Genomic DNA, 26,660 nt, shown 5'->3' with positions numbered 1-26,660 from the left:
TGGTGATGAACATGTAAAAGCTAACTTTTATTTTTTGTGTATGTAGTTTAAATATAAAATTCATATACAAAATGTAAACATGCATTTTTAACAATAATTTAAATTTTATTAAATTTAAAGAAATGTAAACTGGTGGATTTTTCTTCCAGGTTTCTTTCTGGTACAGTTTTACACACAGAGACTCATTATTTGAAACTCATATCAACATATTATTGAAAAATAATAGCATAGTGTGACATAAATAAAGATGTGACTATGACTTGCATTGTTAATGTTTACAGGAAAGTCAAATTGTATGCAGAATTTATATTATTTCAATCTGAAATTGGTTTGTACAGTGTGACATTTCAGTTTTACTTGCACATATTTTCTCTCTCACTGATTAAATAATTTCCCAAATCAGCTTGAGTTTGTCATCTCTGTTTATAGCTAAAAGTAACAAACAAATTGCTCTGGACTAATTTACATAGTAAGTATAGCAAATTTTTATTCTACACAAATAATCAAATATAAATATTAGCTCAGTAATTACTAAAGAATTTAGTAATGTAAATTACTTATGTGATCATATACATTTTAATTTAAATCTCATTAAATATTAAAATAATAAAAACAAAGTAACTATAACATGGGTGGCTCTTTTTAGTTCACGTGAAGATAACTGATCCTCAGATTCACTGAATCTACTTCTGGAAAATTAGCTTCAATTGTTACTAATTCACGTCCTTCTAAACTTAGGAGTCAAACTGTTTCCAATTTTCAGGCATAGTTTTAAATTTCAGAGCTTCTTGTTTATGCTGGACTCAGCCAAAACAGAAAAACTTACACCCAGCTAATGATGCAAAGATAATACCTCAAAAGCTATAGCCCAGAGGTTCAAATCAGTGCTACTTTGTGCCTAAATTATCTACTATATTTTTGAGGTACAGATATGCTGGTAGAAAAGACGAGATCAAATTATTAATATGTTCAGAATTTCAAAAAGAGAGTTTCCAAGTGTTGTAAACCAAAGATGATTTTATCAGTAAAGATAGGTGATATTGTCGTGTAGTAATAGCATTCTTGTCACTGCAGTTTCTCGCAAGTCACCTGAGGCTGTGGTTTCACAGAGCCCCAGGGAAATGAGCTCCATCTTAACTTCTGAGCCAAGTAGCAAAGAAAGTAGTAAGCTACACACTAGTTCTTGAAACTTCACCCAGAAATGACATATTACTATTAATATTTTACTAACTAAAGCAAAGCACATGGTACCACCTATCATCAATGATACAAGAAAATGTCATCCTATCATATATCAAAAGAAGTGAACAAAAAGATTTGTAGACCAACAATAATGATACACCCTACATTTTCCCAAATCCTCTGCACATTGTTCTTTCACAGCAAACATACTGCCTTACCACAAGGAAGGTCCAAAAGTGATGGGTGAGGCTCAGAGTTCAGGATCTCTGGGTGATGTGATCAGATCTAGGGGGTCTAGAAAATACAAAGGCAAATTATCTATCCCACAAAACCAATCAATAAAATGCAGCAGGGCAGGATTACTCATGTAAGTGCTTGAGAAAGTGAAAAATGGGAGGATTGTTTTAAGAAAACTGTGACCTCTAAAAGTTGCAAGATCTTCGGGGCAAAATTGCAAAAATCTCATATATGAGCTTAAAAAAACAGATTATTAATTGAGCTTTGATTTTACTTCTTGAAAATAGCATTCATCTTTGTCATGGTTTATGTTTATGTCCCCCAAGCCTCATGAGTTTGCATTGTTCATATGTGATGGTTCATTGTATAGTGCTTGGATTGATGGTGTCAGTGCTCCACCCACATAGGGGTGGAGCCAGGATGTGATGTAATGGCAGGAAGAAGGTGTGTTTTTCTCTTTGCTGGTTCAAGTTTGCTGTGGGCAGCTGCCATGAACTGCAGTCCAGCCATGCCCACCTGTCTTGGAGCCAACTGAGTGTGGACTGAAACCTCCAAAAGCTGTTAGAAATAAACCTTTCCTTTCCCAACTTTGGGCTTCAGGTATTTTGTCTCAGCAACGAGTAAAAAGTAACTAAGACAATCTTTTTACACAATCCTGAGACAGTCTTCCTTTCCCTTCTGTACACAAAGTTAGCACCCAGGATATATACCATCCTTGGAGACTCAGTTGCTTTCTTCTGAGCATAAATGGCATTATTTTAAGACTCAAACTGTTTCACTTAGTTACTTTTATCATTGAAAGCAAAAAACCCAACACCTACAAGTGAAGATAAAAAGATTTATTTAGCTCGCAGTCTACAAAGCTTTCGGTCCATAATCCGCTGACAAGGTAGGGTGGCACATGGCAGAGAGTAACAGTTCATGGTGGCAGCAGACAGCAAAAGCAAGCAAGGAAAGAGAGAGGGAGGGGCAAACAAGACTTTTGCTGCCCTTTTTATCTTGTCCAGGCTGCTGGGCTTCCGGTGGTGCTGACCCAGCAATCACCCACCTTAATGCCAGCGTTGCACACTTTAGATTCAGCAACCTCCAAAAAGCCTGCCCCCAGTACTTGCATCAGACTCTAGAAGGACATCTAACTACAAACCATAACATTGTTACAAAAGCTTTTTACCCAGCCTCATGGTTTATTAGTGCCCCATTCTTACAGACATCACAATTTTTATGTGTTTGATTACAATTATTCCCACATGACAACAGCCTTAACCATAGCTCACTTCTAGACATGCTTTAATTTACATATGTTTTTCTTTGTTCCACTTTCTTGTTACTATGCCACACCCTTCTGCAATATAATCATGAATTCTATGAGCTTATCAAAGATAGAGGATAACTACTTTAATCTCTTCTTACTGAACCATGTTATTCCACTTAAAGGATTTACTGAGTGCTCCCTTAAGGCATCCATGTTTTAACAATGGCTATAATGAACAAACACTTGTTTTGATACTTATCATATGGCTGAATGATAATGGTCTTTTCATTTGGTGTCTACTAGGTGGCACTGTGAAGCAGTCACTTTGTCCACTACTGCAAGTATCTGAGTTCTTAGACTATCTATTCACTTTAATCCTTGCTTGTAAGCAGACAGTTCTTCCCTGAGCTTGTCTCTATCTTGTAATACCTTGTGAAATGAAATCAATAGGACTTGTCTTGCATTTCTAACACTTCGCCTAAAATCTCTTCCATAGGATTTGCCTCTGATTCATGATTCTCCTTCTAAATTATTGCATGCAAGACTTTTCCCAAGAGTTTTATCACCATATACAGATTGTCATTCTTTCAGTACCAATGAGCATTTTTCCCAATGTATCTTCAAATTCCTAAGGCAATGACAAAGTTTAGCTTTCTATGTTGTGACAACCCTACTTTTGAAATCAATTTTCTAGGCTACATTTGATTATTCTTTGATAAAAATTTGGTAACACTGGAATAATTAATGTCTCATAACCACAGTGGTTTACTTCTCAATCACACAGCACATCCACTCTGAGTAAATGTGGGTGGAGAAGGTGTGGACTCTGCCCTTTATCATCCCCACTGAGAAATCCTAGCTAAGGAAAGTTTGCTCTTATCAAGTTCCATGCAGGCACTGGCTTTTGTAGTTTTTACCTAATAGTGACTACTATCCCTTCTGCTTATATATCATGATCTGATTCAAGTCACCACAAGGTACAAAAAATCCTACCTGTGTCTAGATATATTCAATGAATATAATTAATTATTATATCATCTAAGAAAGTGAATCAATATAAAAAGAGATGAGGACTGGGGATACAGTTCAGAAGCATAAGTACCTGGTTGGCAAGCAGAGTCCTATTCCTAGCACAAAAAGAATGAAAAGGGAGACAAGTGGTTACATTGCTTGAACTTCACTTCACTATCACTAAGAGCTGACTTTGTTTTATAAAAGGGTTCTCCTCTACTATTTTGTGTACCTCCTTTTTAAAATGGCTGCACTCTATAAACATTTATAAGATAAAAGCAAACTGTTAATCTATGGTAATTATGTTCTTTTACATTAATATAGCCACACTTATAAGATCCCAACATCCCCTCAAAAAATTATGGAGCATTTAGGAAAAAATTCTAAAACTTAAGGACATGTAGAAGAAATTACACATCCCAATCTCCAAGTTATTGCACAGCAATGTAAATCAACACAGTCTGATACACATTCAGATTAGTGGAGTAAAATTAAGGATCAAGAGATAAACTTACATCCTCTTGGGTTAGCTGATTTTTCCACAATGGTTCTAAGATCATTCATTGAAGGAGGGTGCGACCCAGATGTGCACATGCAAAAGAATGAAGCTGGACCCTTTGGATTGTAAAGCGCTGCCCTGACAATTTTAAAACCAATGAGGTCCCAAAATACTAACCATGAGACCTCTTGCTCTAGCTAGATATCTTCTCTCACACAGCAAGGAAAACTTCCCACCTAGGTAGTTCCCCCACTGGGCCAGCTGCATCCCACCCAGTCCTTGCCTGATAGCTTTTACCTCCCTGCCAGTTCATGAAATTCACAATCACAGGAACCAGTGGTCACTCCGGCCTTCTGTCATTATGAAAAATGACACATCCATGTCTGTTCTATTACCAAGTACAACCATGTGTGACCCTACATGGCACGCTGTGTCCTCATCTAGGTCTCTCCCCTAATATGAATGGTAGCAAATTTCTATTTGATTTCATCAATGTGGTATCAGGTATCAGGTGACTAGCCATCTCATAATATTTTGTGGATCTCTCCCTCACTGGAGAATGAAAAAGAGGCAAATAGAATATCCTTTCCTTGGAACGGAAACAAAAATTAACTCAAAATGAATCACAAACCTAAATATAAGCAAAAAAACTATAAGACTGAAGACAATAAAGAGTACATTTTCATGGAATTGGTGAAGAGTTCTTAGATATGACACCAATATTAGGAACAAGAAGAAAATAGACTAATTGAATTTCATCAAATTTACAATCCTGTAGGGATACTATTTTTTTGGTTGATTGGTTTTGATTTTTTGAGACATGATCTTTCTGTGTAGTCTTGACTGGCATTGGACTCAGAGCAATTGTCCCATCTCAGCCTCCCCAGTGCTATAGACATGTGCCATCATGCCCAGTTTACAATTCTTTTGTACTCCAAATGATAGCATCAAAAAATTGAAAGACCAACCCACACAATGGAGAAAATATTTGTAAATCATATATCTGGCAATGGACTCTATTTAAAATAAATAATGAATTCTTATAACTTAATAATAAAAACAAAAGTAATTCAATTTTAAAATGGGCAAAGGATCAAAAGAGATATTTCCACAAGGGAAACACAGAAACAGCCAATAAACATATGAAAAGATGCTTAGTCTGGGGCTGGGGATTTAGCTCAGGGGCATAAGTGCCTGCCTTGCAAGCAGGTGGTCGTGAGTTCGATCCCTGGTATGGATAAAAAAATGAAAAAGACAAAAAAAAAAAAAAAAGATGCTTAGTCAACAGGAAAATGCAAATCAAAACCATAAATGAAGAACCATTTCACAGCCACTCAAAAGGTCAGATAATTAAATACTAACAATGATTTTCAAAAATCAAAAGCAGTTGTCCCTCAATATCCAGGATTCTCCCAAGAACACCAAAATGTATAGATTCTCAAGTACCTTACATAAAGTGGTGAATTGCTTGCACGTAATCATGTATATCCACCAATGTGCATTAAATATTCTGTAGATTATTTGTAAGACCTAACACATATAAATTCTGTGTAAGAAAGTATTGTACTATATACTATTTAGGGAATAATAACAAGGAAAAACTTTTTACATGTTCATCACAGACATGATTTCTTTTCTAGTTCATTATATTTAATAACAGAGATTTGAGGCTATAGCCTCTGCGTGCTGGGCAAGATCTTAGCACTGACCACTGAGGTATACTCGTAGTCTGTCCTTCCAAACATTTTTGGTCAGCATTTCACTGAATATGCATATATAGAATTTATATATACAAAGAGGCAACCGTACTCTTGCATTCATGATGCAATCACAGTACAACTACTTTGGAACACATGGAAATTAAATAATACTCGCTTGAATAATCAGTGGGTCCCAGATGAAGAAATTGCTTCCTACTATCAAAGCAATATAGTACAACATAGCAGAACTTACAGGACATAATGAAAGCTATCCTAAAAGTGAAGTTTATAGCACTGAATTCCCACATCAGAGAAACTACAAGTAAATAACCTTATAATGCATCTCAAGATCCCAAAAAGAAGAACAATCCAAACCCAAAGTTAGTATGAGAAACAGAATCATAATGTTGAGAGCAGTAAAAAATACAAAGAATCAGTGAATCAAGAGTTGGTTCTAAACCAGATGCAGTGGCTTATGCCTATAATCCCAGCACTCAGGAGACTAACACAGGAGGATCATTGTGAATTTGAGTCTAGCCTGGGCTACAAAGCAAGCTCAAGTCCAGCCTGAAGTGCATAGTGAGATCCTGTCTCAAAAAGACAAAAAAAAAATTATTTGGTTTTTTGGAAGACTAACACGTTCATGAAATGCTGTAATTTGTATATCTTGCTACTGGGTGGTTCTAATTTGAATTTCATCATTTAATGTCACATGACTAACATCAGTGGTTCAAGCTGCCAAACAGGATGGTCATTTGCATATCACCACTGATTCAAACTGGTAAGAATGTATGAAACATAACAGACAAACCTTTAGCCAGTCTTACCAAAACAGGGAAAGAAAACACTCAAATGCAGGCAATCAGAAATGAAAAGGGGGCTCCTTTTGAGTCAATGACATTGAGACTGCAGGGGAAAATAAGAGGTGAATGAGAAGCTCAGATCTCCTGTTAGCCAGCACCATGTGTGAGCTGTCTGAAGGAGAGCCAGATGCCAACCCCTGCTGATGTGCAAGCAGTGAGATAAGAAGAGCAATATTCCCCTCCCCACTCAAGCAACCAGCTGATCTGGAGAAACACAGGCTGTGATGATAGCTAATGAAGTAAAATACAATTTAATGCCTGTAGTATTTAGTGTTTCACTGATTTTGCAGGCCTAACGCCAGTAGCCTGATCACCTATACAGAGGATAACAATATGCAATGCAGCATATATGAAGGATCTCCTTCTGAAGGTGGTGGCCATTGCTAATTCCCTATTATCTTGTTTGAAATTCTGTATCATTCTCATTGTTTGGTTTGGTTGAGTTTTATTCTGTTTTATCATATATAATTTTATTATATCTGATGACATGGGCAGCTATTTCAAAGATAACAAGATATATTATGATAGCCACTTTGGATTTACTATTATCTTACTTTGAAGTCCTATATTGCATTCATTGTTTTGTTTTTATTGGTTCAATTCTGTTTCTGTTTTGTTTCATTGTACTATGTCTGAAGGTCTGGGCAGCTACTTTAAAGACAAGAGGCACTATAGTAACGATTATTGATTTCCTATTATCTTGTTTTGAAATCCTGTATTACTTACACTGTATTATTTTGATTAGCTTTACTATGTTTTATTTTGCTTGGTTTTATTCTCTCTAAAATAAAATTTAAAAAAAGAAAAAAGAAATGAAAAGGGAAAATCACAGTAGATTCTGCCAAAACCCGGATTATTAGTAGCTACTATGAGAATACATATTTTAATGAAATAGAAAATTCAAAAGAAATGAATAAATTCTTGAATACATATTATCAACCAAAGCTGAATCAAGGTCAGGCATGTTGGCACATATTTATAATTCCATCAACTGATAAGCTGAGGCAAGAGGATTATTGCAAGTTCAAAGCAGGGTTGGGCTCTGCAGAGAGTTCAAGGCCAGCCTGAACTACATAGCAAGACCTTGTCTCAAAAAAAAGAAAAAAAAGGTAAGCCAACAAGATATAAAAATCCTGACTATTCCAATATCAGTCAATGAAATTGAAGAAGAAATATAAATACTGAAAACTCATTATGATATGACTTAAGCCAAAGTCATGCCAAATTCTACATGAATTTTAGAGAAGATCTAAAGCCAATACTCCTCAAACTCTTGCATGAAATCAAAATGGAAACAATGCTCCCAAAGTCATTCCTGAAATGAGGACCCTACTGAAAAACAGAACTGTAGGCCAATTATTTTTAACGAATATAGATGCAAAAGCCATCAATAAGATAATAACAGACAGAACAGAGCAAATCACCAAAAGGATCATACACTGGGACCAAGTAGGATTCATTCTAAAGATAGTTCAACACAGACAAATCAATAAATGTAATATATCACATTAACAGACACAAGAACAGAAATCATATGATCATCTCTGTAAATAAAGAAAAACCATTTTACAGTAACAAAAAAACTCTGGAGAAAAATTAAAAATCTTCACCAACAGGACCCACCATCAGGATGAAGAGATAGTGTACAGAATGGTGAAAAAATTTTGCCACCACTCCTCAGACAACATACTAATAGCTAGAATATACAAAGAGCAACAGCAACAAAAAAAATAGATCCTGCAAATCTAAAGATCCAAGTGAAAAATTATCATCTGTAGTGAATAGATACATCTGATATGAAGAAGTACAATACAGGGAAAATATTCAATATCACTGTCTCTTCAAGAAATGCAAATTAAAGTCATGCCATTCCATCTCACTCCACAAAAATATCTATCATCAAGAAATCAACCAGAGTTCTGGAAAGATAGTGGAACAGTAAGCAGCAGAGTAAACAGCCTCTCTGAGAGAAACAGTCCAGATGATGGAATATAGTATCTTGGGGAAGACAAGAAGGAAAGAAGTGGGTCCTCTCTACCCAGGAAGAACCTAAAGTGAGAATTGAAGCCCACAGAGAAAATAAAAAAAGAAAGACTTAAATAGAAGGCAGTAGCTGATGGTACTTTCACCCGGAGCCAGACCCACCATCTGAGAAAAGCTGTTGAAACCTAGGGACTCACAGTCATAGTTAAGGTGGCAGCTGGCAAGCCTGAAGGCCTCTGCAAAGAGATGTGGTGGTGGAGGGGAGTAACACACTGGAGAACTGCACTGGCTGGTGATGAATGTAGAGGACTCAGTCCTCCTGTGGGAGGGGGTAATTGGTCAGGAGCCATTTTGGAGTCAGGCAGGATAAGCCCAGAACCAGAACTGCAGCTGGCTTCCTTCAGCCTACTTTGGAACAGACTGGTGGAAATTGCTTGGAGTGAATCCTGCCTCTGTGCGCATTCCAATAGCCATCACTAAGGTTTCCCTAAAGCTATCCCCATCCAACTCTGGCCCCTCTACCTACCCTATATGATGAGGGCTTCCTGGTGTTAACCAGCTCAGAAGGGAGGCAGCAGCCTGCCCCACCCCTGCTTGCACTCCACAAGCCACCAGTAAGCAAAAGCAGCAAACAGCCCTACACCAGCACACCCAGTGGTCACCATCAGATATCCCTTAGCCAGCACAGGCTAGAAAAAGCAAACAGTCTCACTTCAGAGAAATTGTAGCCAACACAGGAAATGCCAGGGACCCCACTACCCACTTGTCTAGAAGAAACCAGGAAGATGACAAGAGGAAGAAGCAAAAGGCAGACTCTGGCCTCCAACCCAAGCAGTTCTGGTCCAAGAGATGTAAACACAGAAGAGATCAGGAGTCACATACCTGAAGTTTCTGAAGCAACAGCAACTGAAGTAATAAAACAACTTCGTGGGCTATAAAAGAAATTAGAACAGAAATACTATCTCAGGTAAAAGAAGAAATGAGAAACATAATAAAAGAATTGCTAAGCACCTCTCAAGAAGACACAGGTGGAATGAAGAGCATAGGACAATGAGGGAAACCTTGAATGAAGAATATAAAAAAAGACTTAGAATACATGACAGATTCAAAGAGAGTACCAGGAAATGAAAAATTCCATTGAAAGCTGGCAAAACTGCTTGAAAGAAACTAAAGATAGACTTTCAAACCTTGAAGACAGGTTTTGCAGCTTGCAATTGTGAAAGGAAAGATCTCTTAAAAATAACAATACACCAGGAAGTAAAAATATAAAGACTACAAGATGACATGAAGAAGTATAATTTAAGAATAATAAATGTGAGTGACAAAGCAAGGGTAAACACAGATGAAATACAAAGGCTATTTACAGAAATAATTAAAGAAAACTTCCCAAGCATAGGAAAAGGAAATGATATTCAGATAAGTGAGGCATACAGAACTCCAGCCAGGTATAACCAAAATAAATCTATACCAGACAAATAATAATCAAGATCCAAGAAACTCAACACAAGAACAGAATATTAAAATCTGTCAGAGAAAAGAAAAAGATCACCTATAAAGGAAAACTAATCAGAATCATGGCAGACTTCTCAGCACAAACCATCAAATCAAGAAGAACTTGGAGTGAAGTATTCCAAGTCCTGAAAGAAAATAACCTCCAGCCCAGGTCGATGTACCCTGCAAAACTATCTTTCAAAATTAATGGAGAAGATACTTCCATGACAAAGAACGACTGAAGGCCCTCATGATCACGAAATCAGCCCTACAAAAACCAGTGAAGGACATTTTAGAGGGAGAGAAAAAAGACAATGGTTTCAAGAACAGTAGCAGAGGGGACTCATTGGATGGGGCAGACAGTGGAATGAAGTGCAACCAATGGCAGAAAAATAGCATGACAGAGATGAGGCAGAGAAGTTTGGCCATAATAACTAATATAGATGGCCTCAATTCACAAAAATAAATAAATAAATAAATAAAACAGGCAAAGTGGATCAGGAGACAGAGTCCATCAGTATGCTTTATACAAGAAATATATTTAACCCAAAGGGGGCTTATAGACTGAAATTCAAATATGAGGAAATAATGCTGTATGTGACAAGGAACCAGAAAAAAGTGAGGGTAACTTGCTCATCAGCTGCATATTGGTTAGAAAGCCATGACACTGAGGCAACTGAACAAGAAAGCAATTCACCCACCCTCTAGGTAAGTGCCCTGCAGTGCGAGCCAGGAGGAGAACTAGTCAGCATCTCCCAAGATCCAGCCATGGTGGAATTTAGGCATCTGAACAAGAAAGCAATTCGCCCTCCCTCTTGGTAAGTGCCCCACAGCATGAGCCAGGAGAAGAACCAGTCAGCAGCTCCCAAGATCCAGCCATAGTGGAGCTTAGGGAGCTGAATAAGAAAGCAATTCATATGCCCTCTTGGTAAGTGTGCCATTGCAAGCCAGGAGGAGAACCAGACAGCGGCTCCCAAGATCGGGCCATGGTGGAATTTAGGTGTCAGAACAAGAAAGCAATTTGCCTGCCTTCTTGGTAAGTGCCCTGGCACAAGCCAAGAGGAGAACCAGTCAGTGTCTCCCATGAGCCTACTGGCATGTGGGCTAAGAATCAAATATCACATCCCTCTTCACTCCATCTCCCCATTAACAATTGGGGACAGAAGTGTGAGCATCTCTTGGAAGATGACTATATGACATATAGCAAATATGAGGGATCTCCTTCTATCTTCTATTTGAAGGCAAATACTGTTTTCACTGTTTCATTTTGTTATGATTGTTTTGATTTAGTCAATATTCTGTTTCAATTGGTTTTTATATTATTCTGCTTTTGGTTTGATTTTGCTATCCCTAATTTACTGGACAACTAATGTGAAGATAACGAGGTATACTATGGTACCCATTACTGTTATCCTGGTGTCCTACTGTGACAATTACACTGCATTGTCTTGATTGGCTTTGTTCTGTCTTGTTCTGTTGTATTTTTACTACCTTCAAAATAAAATTTAAAACCAAAAAAAAAGGCATGACACTTTTATACAATGGAAAACTATTCAGCTATAAAGAAAGATAACCTTGAGGCTCTTGTAGGTAAATGGATACAACTTGAGATCATGCTCAGGGGTAAAAAGGTTCAGAATCACACAGAGAATAGTGTATTGCCTCCCTAGTGTAAAAACCAAAGGAGTTAGTGGGATGCAAAATGTACAGTACCTCCTGTAAAAGTGAAAGGGGAGGAACTGTCTAAAAAGAAATAATAGTGGCCACTGTTAATCTATTACCATCATTTGAAACTCATATTGTTTTCATTGTTCTGTTTGGTTTTATTCTGTTTCAGTTTGTCTACTTATATTAGATTTGATGATATGGACAGCTTTTCCAAAAATAGCAGGATATACTACAGTAGCCATTTTTGATTTCCTATTAGCTTAATCTGAAGCCCTGTATTGCTTTCATTATTTTTTGACTGGTTTTATTCTATTCTGTTATGTTTGATAGTATCAAGTCTAAGGGTATAGGCAATACTCTGAAGACAATAAGATGCATTATGACACCCATTATGGTTTGACTATTATCTTCTTTTGGAGTCCCACAATGTCTCCATTGTTTTTTTGTTTGTTTGGTTGGTTGGTTTTTTCTTACTGGTTTTGTTCTGTACTGTTTTGTTTGATTTTATTGTGCTTGATGATATGGGCAATTCTTTTGAAGATAACAAGAGACATTGTGGTAGCCATTCTTGATCTCCTTGTATTTTTTTAAGTCATGTACCATGTTCATCCTTTTATTTTGATTGACTCTATTCTGTTTTGTCTTATTTGGTTTTACTGTCTTCAAAATAAAAATACAAAAAAAAAAAAAAAAGAAACCAACCAATGGGCTGGGAATTTAGCTCAGCAGTATAGGTGCCTACCTGGCAAATGTGAGGTCATGAGTTTGATGCCCTGTACCAAAAAAAAAAAAAAAAATAGAAATCAATAATAAATGCAGGCAAGGCTGTGAGGCAAAAGGAACCCTTCTTCATTGATGATGGGAATGTAAACTGATATAACCACTATGAAAAGCAGTATAGATATTTCTCAAAAAAATCTACAAATTCTATTTAATTCAGTTATTACCTTTCTAAGTATCTGTCTAAAACAGTTAAAGACTTCATGCCACAGTGATGCATGCATACCTGTGTTTAACCACAGTGCAATTCATAATACCTAAATCATGCAATCTGTATATCCATAAACAGATGAATGGGTAAAGAAAATGCATTTATAGTCAATGGAGTGTTACTGTGCTATAAAGAACAAATTTGAGGCTTTTGTAGGAAAATAGATGTACCTTGAGACCATAATGTTAAGTGAGGTAAATCAGACACATAAGCTTAGATGGCACATGGTTTGTCTTATATGAAAAATTCAATATATAAATGAAGTACAAAAAAACAGACAATAGGATAAAACAGAGATAGTATTGTAATCCAACATGCATAATGTATCTAAAAGTGTACTTAGACTGTATTTTATGTACTTTGTTTTTATATGTTTTGTATTTTAGTGTTTTATATTTTTTTTTGTCCTGTTAGTTTGGCTTTTAATCTGTATGTGTGATTAACATGATAAGGGCTTATAAGTAAATGAATCTAGTGATAGCAAAAAAAAAATGGAGGAGTTGGAGGGGATGGGGAAGAAAAAATTGAAATATGTTATGTACATGCATTAATTCTCTATAATAAATGAAATCACTATGTACCACAAACATGTATTAATAAAAAATTTAAAATTATTTAAAAACTGTGTAAAAAATACAGTGATTAATACTAAGAAAATTATTGCAGTAGATTCAAAAGACTGAGCCAAATATATAGATGAATGATCTATAACAGATAAAGAAAACTGAGTGGGTTTAGGTTTAATATTTGCTTTAAGAAAATTATTCTCAGGGGCTGGAGGTTTAGCTCAGCGGCGTAAGCGCCTGCCTTGCAAGCAGGCAGTCGTGAGTTCGATCCCCGGTACCGATAAAAAGTAAAAAGACAAAAAAAAAAAAAAAAAGAAAGAAAAAGAAAATTATTCTCCCTTGTACAATATTTCTTAGTGTGAGTAAGCAAAGAAGATAGAGATAGAGACAGGCATGTAGGTGCAAGCCTATAATAACAGCATCATAGGAAGCTGAGGCAGGAGATGAGAAGATGGCGGCTTGATAGGTAGCTGTGTGGAGAGCCTCTCTGGGAAAAACAGCTCAGACACTGGAATTTGACAACATGGAGAGGACCAGAGGGGAGAGGGATTCTCATGACCCAGGAGGAAACTGAGGAAAAAGAAAAAGGGGAAGAGGAACGTAAAACGTGGGGGAGGGCTGGAGCTAGACCACTCAATGAGACCGGTCCTGCACTGTGCTGGGAGCCCCCTGGAGTCAGAGGATTCACAGTCACCCTGAAGCCACAGCCACCAATAACAAGAGTTGATGAGTCCCGGGCCCTTGGCGGGAGGACAAGACATAATGCGGAGTGGAACCAAGGCGGAGAACTGCATTAATTTGTGGTGAGTGCTGGAAATTGGGTCCCATGGTGGGTGTGGCTGGCTGGAGGACATATTGGAGCTGGGCAGGATAGGCCTGAACCCAGAACCGCAGTGGCATTAGCCATCCCTGACGCAAAGAGGACTGGTGGGACCTGCTTGGGCTGAGCCACACCCCTGGTCAGGACCCAAGAGCCAGGCACAGAAATGTTCCCAACCTGTGACGTCCACCACAGCACAGTCTAAGTTGCTGAAGGCACTCACTGGTTGACTGGCTCAGTGAAGAGTGGCCAGCCTGCATCATCCCTATGTGCACCTCAGATAACAGCAAACTGGAGAGGGCAGCAAAACCCCAGCCAGCATGCTTCAGAAAAACCGTAAGCAACATGGAGAGGGCCTGAGACTTCCACCATACACCTGTATGAAAGAAACCAGAAACATGACAAGTGAAAGAAATGAGAAAAAACCTCCAGCCACTGGCCCTGGGAAAATCAGTCCAGGAGAGGTAAATACAGAAGAAATCCAGTGCAGCAATCATGCAATATTGGCCACAACATCAGCATACATAAAGAAATACTTTTGTGAACTCATAGACAAATTTAAAACTAAAATTCTAATCTAAGTGAAGCAAGATATAAAAAGATTAATAAAAGAAATACTAAGCCTCTCTCAAGAAGATACAGAAGGAAGAATGGAGGAACCCAGAAAAGAAAGGGAAACCTTTGGTGAAGAATATAAACAAAATCTAGAATACATGAAACAGATCCAAAGAGATCACCAAGAAATTTAAAACTCCATTGAAAGCTGGCAAAATGTCTTGACAGAAACTAAAGTTAGCCTTTGAAAACTTGAAGATATATTTGCAATGTGTGATTATGAAAGGAAGACCTTTTAAAAATAACAAGGAACCAGGAAGTAACAATTCAAGGCTAGATGACAAGAGGATCTATAACTTAAGAATAAAAAACGTGAGTGAAGAAGCAGGAGTAACCACAAATGAATGTTTTTTTTTTGGGGGGGGGCCTGGGAATTGAACCCACAACCTCATGATTGCCAGGCAGGCGCTCATGCTGCTGAGCTAAATCCCAAGCCCACCACAAATGAATTTACAAAGGCTATTCACAGAAATAATTAAAGTAAACTTCCCAAGCATAGGAAACAGAAACGATATCCAAATAAAATGAGGCATACAGAACTCCAACCAACTACAACCAAAACAGATCTACACCGACTTATAATAATCAAAATCTCAGAAATTAATCATAAGAATAGAATATTAAAAGCAGTCAGAGAAAAGAAGCAGATCACCTATAAAGGAAAATCCATCCAAATAATGACAGACTTCTCAACACAAACTATCAAATCAAGAAGAACCTGGAGTGAAGTAATCCAAGCTCTGAAAGAAAATAACCTCCAATCCAGATTGATGTACCCTGAAAAACTCTCTCTCAAAATTCACTAAGGTGTTTCCAAGACAAGGAGGAAATGTGGGAGTTCATGGCCACCAATCCAACCCTACAAAAAATACTGAAGGACATTCTAGAGAGAGACAGAAAAAAATATGAGGATTCCAGTAACAGTGGCAGAGAGATCTCAAAGAATGGGGCAGACAGTGGAATTAAGGAGAAAAATGGACAAATAATAGCAGAAAAATAGAATAGCAGAGATGAGGCAGAGAAGGTGGGCTATAATCTCTAATATAGATAGCCTTGAAACACTAACAAAAAGAAACATAAGCAGGGTAGATTAAGAGGCAGGATCCATCAAGATGCTCTGATTAGGAAATATAATCAACCTGAAAGAGGGTTAATAAACTGAAAGTCAAAGATGAGAAAACTATGCTCTGGGGCTGGGGATTTAGCTCAGCAGCATAAGCACCTGCCTTGCAAGCAGGCGGTCGTGAGTTCGATCCCCAGTACCGATAAAAAAGAAAAAGACAAACAAGAAAAAAAAAAAACCAGAAAACTATGCTCTGTGTGACAGAGAACCAGAAAGAAAAAGGCACAACTCATCTAGCAGCTGCAGATAGGTTGGAAAGTCATGACACTTTTGTGCAGTGGAGAACTACTCAGCTGTAAGAAAGGAAAACCTTGTGGCTTTAGTAAGTAAAGGAGTACAGCTCAAGATCAAGCTCATGGGTAAAAAGGTTCAACACCACTTAGATAGATAATGGATTGCCCCCCCCCTAATATAAAAACTAAAGGAGTTAGTGGGACCCAAAATATACAAAGAACCCTGAGAAAGGGAAAGGGGAGGAATTGCCTAAAAAAGGAAAACAGAGGACGTTGTTAATCATGTGTTCAGGATTTTAAAGCCACATTAGTCTTATCACTCTGTTTAGTTTGATTTTATTTTGCACAGGCAGCTATCCCAAAAATAGCAGGATATACTATGATAAATATCCTTAATTCCCTATAAACTTAAACTGAACCCCTATATTACTTACATTGTCTTACTACAACTGATCTTATTTGAAGCTGGTTTGTTAGACCGCTGTTTTGTCTTGACTGACTTTATTTGAATTTGGTATGCTTGATAGTATCAAGTTCAAGAGTAGAGGCAACTACTCTGAAGATGACAAGATGTAATAAGATACCCATTCCAGTTTGATTATTAACTGCTTTTGAAGTCCTACAATGTCTCCAATGTTGTGTTTTTATTAAAATTGCTATGTGATGCTATGTTCAATTATATTATGTCTGACAATGTAGACAATTCTGTTGAAAATAACAAGAGAAAGCATAAGAACTACTGTAGATCACCTAATATTGTGGTTTTATATGTCTTTTTCATTTCATGTTTTTCTAGGACTTTGTTTTGTAGTCTTGTTTTGATCTGTTTTCCCCTATAATACAGAAAGGATAGGTATACATGTAGAGATTCACACAAGTGGAGAATTTCTAAACAGTTTATGGGAACAGATTATATAATGCATGATGTAATGAACAGATACTCTGAAGAAGAGGAGACACTAAGAAACCCAGTGCTGAGTCTGTAGCAACATGATATAAAATCTAGCAATCGTATTATTCACTGTTCAGAGTGATATTAGTCTAGTCTCTTATGTTTAATTTTAGCATATGTAAATATATGGTCAGTAAATATATGGTAAATATATGAGAGACATTATGGCAGCCATTGTTGACTTCCCTAAAGTCAGGTCTTGAAGACCTAAAAAGCCTTCATAATCCTGTTCTGATTAGATTAGTACTATAATGTTCAGTATGTATTCACTGTGTGTGAAGATGGGGACAACTATTTGGAAGAAAACTAGAGACAATATGATAAACAGTGAAGATCTCCAGTGGACTTGCTTTGAAATCTGTGTTTCTTAAAATTGTTTCCATATGATCTGTTATGTTTAATCTTACCCTCTTTAAAATAAAAAAATAGAAGCTGAAGCAGAAGAATTGTAAGTTCAACACCACCCTGGGCAACTCAGTTACTTAACAAGACCCTGTCTCAAATTAAGAAAAAATAAAAAGAGAGGGGAATATAGTTCAGTATAAAGGTCAAAGACCCCAATTAATAGCTACTATGAGAATACATAATTTAATGAAATAGAAAATTCTAAAGAAATGAATAAATTCTTGAATATATCTGAAGTATGAAAGTTCAGTCTCCAATTCCAAAGGTGACAAAAAAGAGCTTGATGAGCCACTGTTTGAGATAAATATGGCATTAAGGTTTTTATACAATAAAAAAAGAGAAAAAGGATTTTCCAAAATTTAAGCTCTGAGATAATTAAATTATTCTTTTTCTTCAGTTCTTTGTAATTATTATCCCTTTTCTAGTTCCACTTGCCTCTTTGAAAAACTTAAGCAAAACTCCTGAAATAGTGCTCTCTTTAACCCCCAGGGATGCACCCTGCCAAATGGAACCTTTGTCTGATAGAAAGCACACTCTTTGGGGCTCTGCATGTAAAGTCCACCAAAGCAACAAGCACTTGTGGTGTTTCCTAATCTGGCATATGATGATGAGTATAGGCATAGATTTGTCCATCTTCCTGAATATCCTGTGTTAACACTGAGGCACTGACTATTACACTCAAATGAACCAGAAATATGGTAAATGTATCTATGGTTCAATCTTCCCAGTAACAGAGCCCATGCTTTAGCTTATTCCCAAGGAAGTCAGGCAGGGACAGCTGAGGGCTACAGCCCAGAAGTCTGTCATCATAAATCCTAATTTGCCTTTTTGGTTGTTTACCAAGCCATCCACAGGATAATTCCTCTAACAATGCAAACACATTTAAGTGCTTGCTCCAGCAGAGGAGTACCTGTCTAGTATGTATAAGGCCCTGGACTGCATCTTCAGCTCAATCAATCAATCAATATTCTGGAAAACTTAACTGGATTAGAAATTTCTTTTAATAATCTAAAAATATTAAAACATTATTTTGTCACTAGAAAAAAAAAAGAAGCCAAACCACTCTTTCCATGAGCCAGCTGGTGGGTAGTCTTAGAGACAAGAAGTGCAGTGCCCCCTCCACACACACACACACAGTCCAAGCAACGGCTGATTTGGAGGAACTCAGGCTGAGATGATAGCAATTAAAGTAAAATAATAATAATAACAACAACAATGTTTGTATTGTTTGATTAACTTTGCAGACCTAAAGCTGGTACTCTAAGCATCTATTTGGAGGATAACAATATTCATTATAGCAACTGTGGGGGATTTCCTTCTGTCTTGTTTTTGAAATCCAATGTTTTGTTCCATTTAATTGTTTTGTTGTATTTCTGTATTTGTTAACCTGAGCAATTACTTTGAAGATAATAATATGCAATGTAATAACCATTTTTAACTTTCTATCATCTTGTTTTGAAAACCTATTTGGCTATTGTTTCTGTTGTTGTTTTGCTATTGTTGTTTTGTTCTTGTTGTTTCTTTGTTTGCTTCTCAATTTTGCTGGTTTTTTCTCTTTAAAATAAACAAATAGTAAAAGGAAAAAGAAAAAGCAATTTAAAAAACTCTTTAAATTTATTTCAAATTTAGTTATCCTAAACATTTCATTTTAATTTTTATTACATACTTGTATGAACATATTTTGCATTAATAACTACTGAGAATTTAAAGGGATCATCATCTAAAACACCTCATGAGAAATTGTATATGCCCACTCTAAGGGATAAAAATCTTGACATTAAAAATGAAATACTTGTGAAAACAAGCTCAATACTTTAGTTAAAAAGTGTTCAATTTGAGAACCAGCACTCCTGAGATCTGGCCATGGTGGAACTTAGGCAGCTTATTTGCCCGCCCTCTTGGAAAGCACCCCTGGAGCAGGCTAGAAGAATCAGCACTCCCAAGATCCAGCCATGATGGGACATAGGCAACTTATTCTTCTGCCCTTTTGGTAAGCATCCCTGGTGCAGGCCAGGAGGAGAATGAGCACTCCCAAGATATGGCCATGATGGAAGTTAGGCAGCTTATTCATCTGTCCTCTTGGTAAGCGCCCTTTCCCTCTCTTCTTCAAGAATCCTTAGAGAAATGTCTTCCCACGAAGGGCTTCTCTGTCTCAAACTTTCCCCTTTGAGCGGCACTTACTTATTCAAGCTTATAAGTCCTAGGCCAAGGATTCAGGTCCTTGTTTGGGTTCCAGCTAATGGGGACTTGGCCTAACCACCAATCTTCTAATATGAATTATGGTGAAGATTTTAAAAAAAGAGAGACAAGTAATATGATTTTAGGGGATACAGGAAGGTCAGAACTCTCTAGGAGTAAGGACTACAAATTTTTCAGATTACCCCTATTTATTAATTTTCACAGATTCAGGGGGTGCAGGAAGAGGAGGGCATATTTCAAGCTAATGCCTGTAAAAATTATCAGGGCCTTGAGAAACAAGGCAGTAAATTTTGCCCATTAAGAGAACTGTTTGCTCTTTAAGGTTGGCATCTTTATTGCTCTGGATAGAAAGTGTCAGCAGGCCTTGTCCTCAGTTACCTACAAGTGGTGTCATCTTGACTTCAAGAACACTGTGAATGTGAGCTTTTCCAAGACAGCCAGAAGTACCTTTGTAGTCAGCAGTTTAACTCTTATGTAGCCTAGTCCCCAACAGACAAGTTACAATAAAATATGAAATAAGGTCTCAATATGGAACTCTTCAAAGATGTTGAATTAGTCAGCTTCAGGTGTCATGACAGAATATTACAGACTGGCTGGTTCGACACAGATTACCTTTCTTTACTTTTTCTTTTCTTTCTGTTCTATGGGTTAGATATACAAGGTCAAGATGTTAACAAACTATGTTTCTGATAAGGCCTCTCTTCTAGCTTGTAGACTAACTTTGTGTCTATATCCTCACATGACATTTCTCTGTGTGAAGAGATCATCTGTGTCTGTGTCTACGTCTATTCCTTTTCTTATACTCTTATCAAACTAGATCTCAACTCTTACGACCTCATTTAACCTTAGTTACCTACCCAAAGACTTTTCATCTAACACAATCATATTGAGAGATAAGACTTCAATGCGTAACTTTGGAAAGAGACACAGTGAATCCGTAATAAACCATTTTGCTCTTCTTATGACAGAAGGGCACTCCACTTGCTGATTTTAGGTGATAAGAAATAGAACTGTAATTTCTTTATTGCAGTTTGATTATACTCTCAAATTACATGTGACAGGAAGTTGAAATTGGTATAAATGTCAATTCTTGAATGGTAAACAGGAGAGGGTAGTGGAATGTTAGACAAACACAGGAATGTCGATAGATTGCATGGAAACTATTACAAAGAATTAACAAGTGGGATCTCACCTTATTAAAAAACTTCCGCACAACAAAAAAATCACCAACAAAGTGAAAAGGCAACACACATAGTGGGAAAAAATTTTAGCTAATTGTATCTCAGACAAAGGACTTAGATCTAGGACATATATAAAAATTGAAACAAATCAGATCCCCCAATTCAAAGACCTTATCTAAAAATGTGCATCTGAGATGAGTATACAATTTTCAGATGAAGAAATACAAGTGGCAAATAAATTTATGAAAAACGTTCAGCATCATTGGTCATTCAAGAAATGCAAATTAAAACTACTCTGAGAGTCTGTCTCACTCCATAAAGAATGGCTATCATTAAGATATCAATCATTAACAAATGCTGGAGGGGCTCTGGGTAAGAAGGAACATTTTCCCACTGTAGGTGGGAGTATAGACTGGTGCAACCAATGTGGAAATCAGTGTGGGGATTCCTCAAAAACTAGGTTTAGAAGTCCCATTCAACATAGCTATTACCTTTTTGGGTATCTTCTCAGAAGAATCAAAAACATACCACAGTGATATATGTGTACTCATGTTTATAGAGCATAATTTGTAATAGCTAAATTTTAGAAACAACCCAAATGGATACATTTTTTAAAAATATAATAGAGGAATGGATAAATTTTTAAAAAATATAATAGAATACTACTTAGCTATAAAGAAGAATAAACTCAAGACTTTTATAGGTAAGTGGATGCAACTGGAGACCATACTTATAAGTGAAATAAATCAGACCCAATTGTGTAAACATATTGTCTCATTAGTGTGAGAAGCTAATGAGTAAATAAGATCCAAAATATACAATAGATATTTTGAATTGGGAAGAAACTATTCAAATGAAAGCTATGATGGGAGAAAGGGGAAAGGAAGGAGGAGAAAAGAAGAAATGTGCATGCACACAAGATTGTAAAATAGTTATTAGCTATTTTTTCTTAGTACATTGATAAGAAAGCTTTGTACTTTCTATTTCATGTCTATGTCTTAAACTCCAAACAATTACTATGAATATAACAATATGCAGTGTATTATTCTTACTCTCCTACTAGCATGTTTTGAAACTATGATTTATTATTATTTCTAATTTTTTCTGTTTAAAATTAGAAAAATATCTGGGGAACCAATCATGGTAGTCCACACTTATAATCCTAGTACTTGAGAAGCTGTGACAGGAGAATCCCTGTGAATCTGAGGCCAGCCTGGGCTGAAAAGTGAGTTCAAATTCAGCCTGAACTGTATAACAAGCCTGTTTCAAAAAAACAAAAATCAAAACAAAATAAAACAATCTAGGGGGATAGGGTGGGGAAGGGGAAGAGATAAAAAGATAATGTTATTCAGTGCTTCCTTGAAAGGATTGCTTACTGAATTTAGATCAATATTTTCCTAACATTGTTATGTCATTAACAGGGTGTGGCCTAGATATCCAATCTTCCAAATGAGTGTATGGTGAAGGATTAAATAAATGAGACAGGTGGTATGATTTTAGGGCTCGAGGAAGACCAAAGCTCTCTTACAGAGTTCTTAACTCTGGTGGCTGAAACAAAGAGCTTCTCTGGGCTGCCTATATTTATTACATATTATAAAGAGAGGGGAAACTGAGGAAAGCTTATACAAGAAATGAGCAGGACCTTGAGAGTAACTTCAAAGACCTCTCCAAGTAGTAAATTATGCCAACTTAGAAGAACTGTCTTATCTCCATGATGATATTTATGGTAAGAGTGAGACAGTGGGAGTGAGAGGCCTGCAGCTGCAGTCTCCGTCTACTTAATTGGAGTTTGAACCAGACGTCCTCAGCTGTGGTCTTCTGTTGCCCTTTGAGCTTTCTCTAGCCTCACAGGCCACTACAGGCTTCTGCTAGGACCTAGGATTCATAGAGGTTCACTTACTAGGAATCAGCTCTCATTGCCAGGCAAGGGGCCTGGGCCTAGGACAGACTCACAGATAAACATAGAAAGCCAATTAATTTTAAAGCCTGATCAGTGCTTCTTTGCAGTGGTCTCCAACATGTCATGGCAGGAAAATATAGAAATGACAACTTTTATGTTATTTGGAAATACCATATTGGATTTGGTGGAAGCTTTTTTATTATTTTATATTTCAGTAATACACACTATGAGTGCAAAGAATAGTAAATATTATGAACTTATATACAATTCTAAATAAAAATGTAATATATAAACCAGGAGTGGTGGTACGTATCTATTGTCCCAGTTATTTAGAAAGTTGAAACAGGAAGATCCCTTGAATAGACTAGTCCATAGTCAGCCTGGTCAACATAATAAAAACTTGTTTCTTTCAAATGAAAAACAGAAGAAAAAGAAAGTAAATTAAAACTTTTTAAAAAAATTTATTTTGAAGGTAGTAAAAATGCAACAGAACAAGACAGAACAAAGTCATTCAGGACAATGCAGTGAAACAGTAAAGAACTTCACAGCAGAATACTGGGGTAGTAGTAATAGATACTGTAGTATATCTTATTATCATCACAATAGTTGTACAGTCAATTAGGTATAGTGAAATCAAACCAAACACAGCACATTATAAAACCAATTGAAAGAGGGTATTGAATATAGCAAAACAAACATAACAAAACAAAACAGTGAAAACAACCTTTGCCTTTCAACAGAAGATAGAAAGAAATACCCCATATTTGCTAAATTGCATATGGTCATCCTCCCAAGAGATCCTGAGGCATCTGTCTCCAGTTGCTACTGGGGTGTGGGGTGGTGGTATTTGATTGTCACTCTGTGCAGTGGCAAGCTCACAGGAGCTGCTGATTCTCCGCCTGGCCTGCGCCAGAGGCACATACCAAGAGGGCAGATGAGTAAGCTGCCTAAGTTCCACCATGGCCAGATCTCAGGAGCTGCTGGTTCTCCCGCTGGCCCATGCCAGGGGCACTTACCAAGAGATGGAGGAATAAGCTGCCTAAGTTCCACCATGACTGGATCTTGGGAGCTGCTGGTTCTCCTCCTGTGGAAAAACCTTCCACAAGGAAGAAGGATGACTCTTCCAGCAGTTAAGTCATTTATTTCTATTATCTAGGAATAAAACACAGGGAAAAACCACAGATCAATTTTAGCTCTATTACAGAGTTGGTGTAAAAGGCTACCGCCTCAGGTGTCAGGGCCATCGCCCCCAGAGGCATTCAGAGCAAAATCAGTTTGACCTGAAAGGTCCAGGAAAATCCACATCACACAAATCTATCTGGTTATTCATTAAAACACTCAGGTGCTCATGGGCCAACGAAAGACTTAAAAAAATGATACAAGAGGCAACCAAATATAATCCATGGTTTTCTCAGATAATTGGGAGAGAATTAGGGAAAATCTTAAATGTACATATGACAGAGGAAAAATTACTTCCTATGAGATTTTGTCAACTTGGAATTGGCCTATTCAGTTCTAAAACCTTTACAGAGCTTGCAGCTAACATCTCCTTCTTCAGAAGTGTAAAAAAACAAAAATGTTCCCAACGGAGACTTCTGCCTCCAAGGTAAAGACTCTGCAGGAAGAGCTGACTCCCCAGGCACAGGAGTCTTTACTCAGCCACCACCACCGAGAGGTGTTTGGGGAGAGAACAATTCAATCTAAAAGATTGTGGAAAAAACAAACCAGCACCAATCTATCTAGATAGATACTTAAAAATTCTTAAAGAAACCACCACAAGGCAAAAGTATAGGATCAAGAAGAAACCACAGCATTCTACTTCTACCATCACCTCTCACAGATCCCCAAGCAAGGAAGGGAGCTGGATCAGTGAGTTAAGGGTGGTACCTCTAAAGCCTTGTGATCTACTGAGTCTATAGCCCAGCTAGGACAAGAAAGATGGAAGGAACTCAAATGTTTACATTGTGAAAACAGCATGTCAGCCTCAGCAGAGAACACAGGCTGCATGTTCCACTTGTCCCAGCACCGATCAACAAGGATGCATTGCCTTTCCTGTGCATCTGCCCATGCCAGCTGCCCTGGCACCCATCCTCTCTCATGTATTCATGCACTTATGTCATCAAATGGCAGCGGTACCTGTGGCCAACAGTAAGCATAGGCACAGTCATGACAACACATGAGATAGTGGCAGATTTCTCACTCACCAGCAACAAAAATTACTGTGATTCAATGGGCTTTCAATAATAAAAAAACAAAAATTGCAGTCAAAATTGCCCTTAGAATGGGGGCTAGGATGTCAGGAATGTGTGGAGCCAAAGAGTAGGACACAGCCCTAGCCAGAGCCAGAACAAGGTACCAGCAAAGGGAAAGCTTATTTAAGCAATTATAAAAACTTAATCTTGTAAAAGTTCAATATTAGCCCAAACTACACAAAAGGCTTCAGTCACATTTAAATTTTGTCAAATTTTCATTTCAGCCAATGAAGTCTATGATGACTGAAATCAAGCATACATCTTTACATAAAATTGCTGTTGGTTTCTGACCAGCCTAAAGCTTTATAACACCACTAGACACATTTTTTTTTGCTATTTTAAATCGTACAGAAAGAGCGATTCCACAAATGCTGTTAAAGGAAAAAGCTCTGAAAAAGTGAAAAAAGCTTAAACAAGACAGAGTGAAAGCTATACAAAGGGAAAGGTGCGTGAAGTTGCCAGCATTCTGAAGAAAAATAAATCCCACAAAATGTGTTAATTATAAATGAAAGCTTTTTATTTCTTCTAGTTCTAATTATAAGAGATCTCTAATTAGTCTACTTATAATTACAAACTTCTAAAATTATAAATGACATTATAATTCAATTTGGCTGAAAATATCTGAGTGCACTCTCATTTTATAAACAAATTGTCTTATGTTTATTTGTTTGTCTGCCTGTCTAATCTTTAACAGCAGTTTTATTTGAGCTCAGCAATTTTTCATCTTTTTACCTTTCTGGATTTTTAAAACATTTTTCTGTAATTTAAATCGACTTACAGATAGATGTCATCAAAATTAAAGACATGTTTTCACCCAGGTTGAAAATAATGCTTTGATACTAAAGTAATATCAAAATTGGATTTATAAATGCAGTACACATTGTTGCCTGTGTATAATTTCAGAGTCTTTCATTATTCAAAGATAATGTGTTAATTGCTATGATCTGGTTCTCATAGGTTATCAAGATTTTGTTAAAAATGATTAAATGAGGACCTCTAGGCTTAGGAGAATTGTTAGACAGGATTCCTAAAGAGTGGCTGTGCATCTTCCCATAAAAGAGTGGTGGCCTACCTCTGTTCATTAATGGGGGCCCCTATAATCTCCATAACCTTATGGTATACATCCCTAAAAACGTTGTTAAATATAATATTGTGATACGTGTAAATTGATCATTGTCAAAACATTAAGTCTTCTGAGGGTAAAACAGTAAGTCTTGTTAAAAGATGATCTTGGTTCAAAACTCAATTAATGGGCTAGGGATTTATCTCAGCAGCCTAAGCACCTGTCTGGCAAGTGCAAAGACATGAGTTCAATCTTAGGTATCAAAAAAAAAAAAAAAAAAAAAAAACCACAATGAAGAAACAAAGTTTTCATATAGCTCAGAAATCATTATTGCTAATCTCATGGTACATGAAATATATTGATGCCTTCAGATATACAGATCTTAACAAGAAACATTATAGTAGCCACTGTTGATTTCCTGTTATCTTATTTTGAAGTCCTATACCATTTTCACTATTTTGTTTTGATAGGCTT

The 26,660-nt window shown here is 36.9% G+C and overlaps 1 long non-coding RNA gene across 1 annotated transcript; it reads right to left on the bottom strand.

The window, feature by feature from the left end:
* LOC134474381 (uncharacterized) lies at positions 1-26,452 on the bottom strand. The gene is made up of 2 exons (XR_010045221.1): positions 23,888-26,452; positions 1-1,476 (listed from the first exon to the last, which is right to left on the bottom strand). It is a non-coding gene; the product is annotated as an uncharacterized LOC134474381 (long non-coding RNA).
* Positions 26,453-26,660: the final 208 nt, after the last annotated feature.

Source organism: Cavia porcellus, unplaced genomic scaffold, assembly GCF_034190915.1.
Source record: "Cavia porcellus strain 051 isolate PalLab524CR breed Dunkin Hartley unplaced genomic scaffold, mCavPor4.1 scaffold_2, whole genome shotgun sequence".
Classification (NCBI taxonomy): domain Eukaryota; kingdom Metazoa; phylum Chordata; class Mammalia; order Rodentia; family Caviidae; genus Cavia; species Cavia porcellus.
Note: the sequence above shows the minus strand (reverse complement) of the source record. Positions and strands in the feature narration are given on the sequence as shown.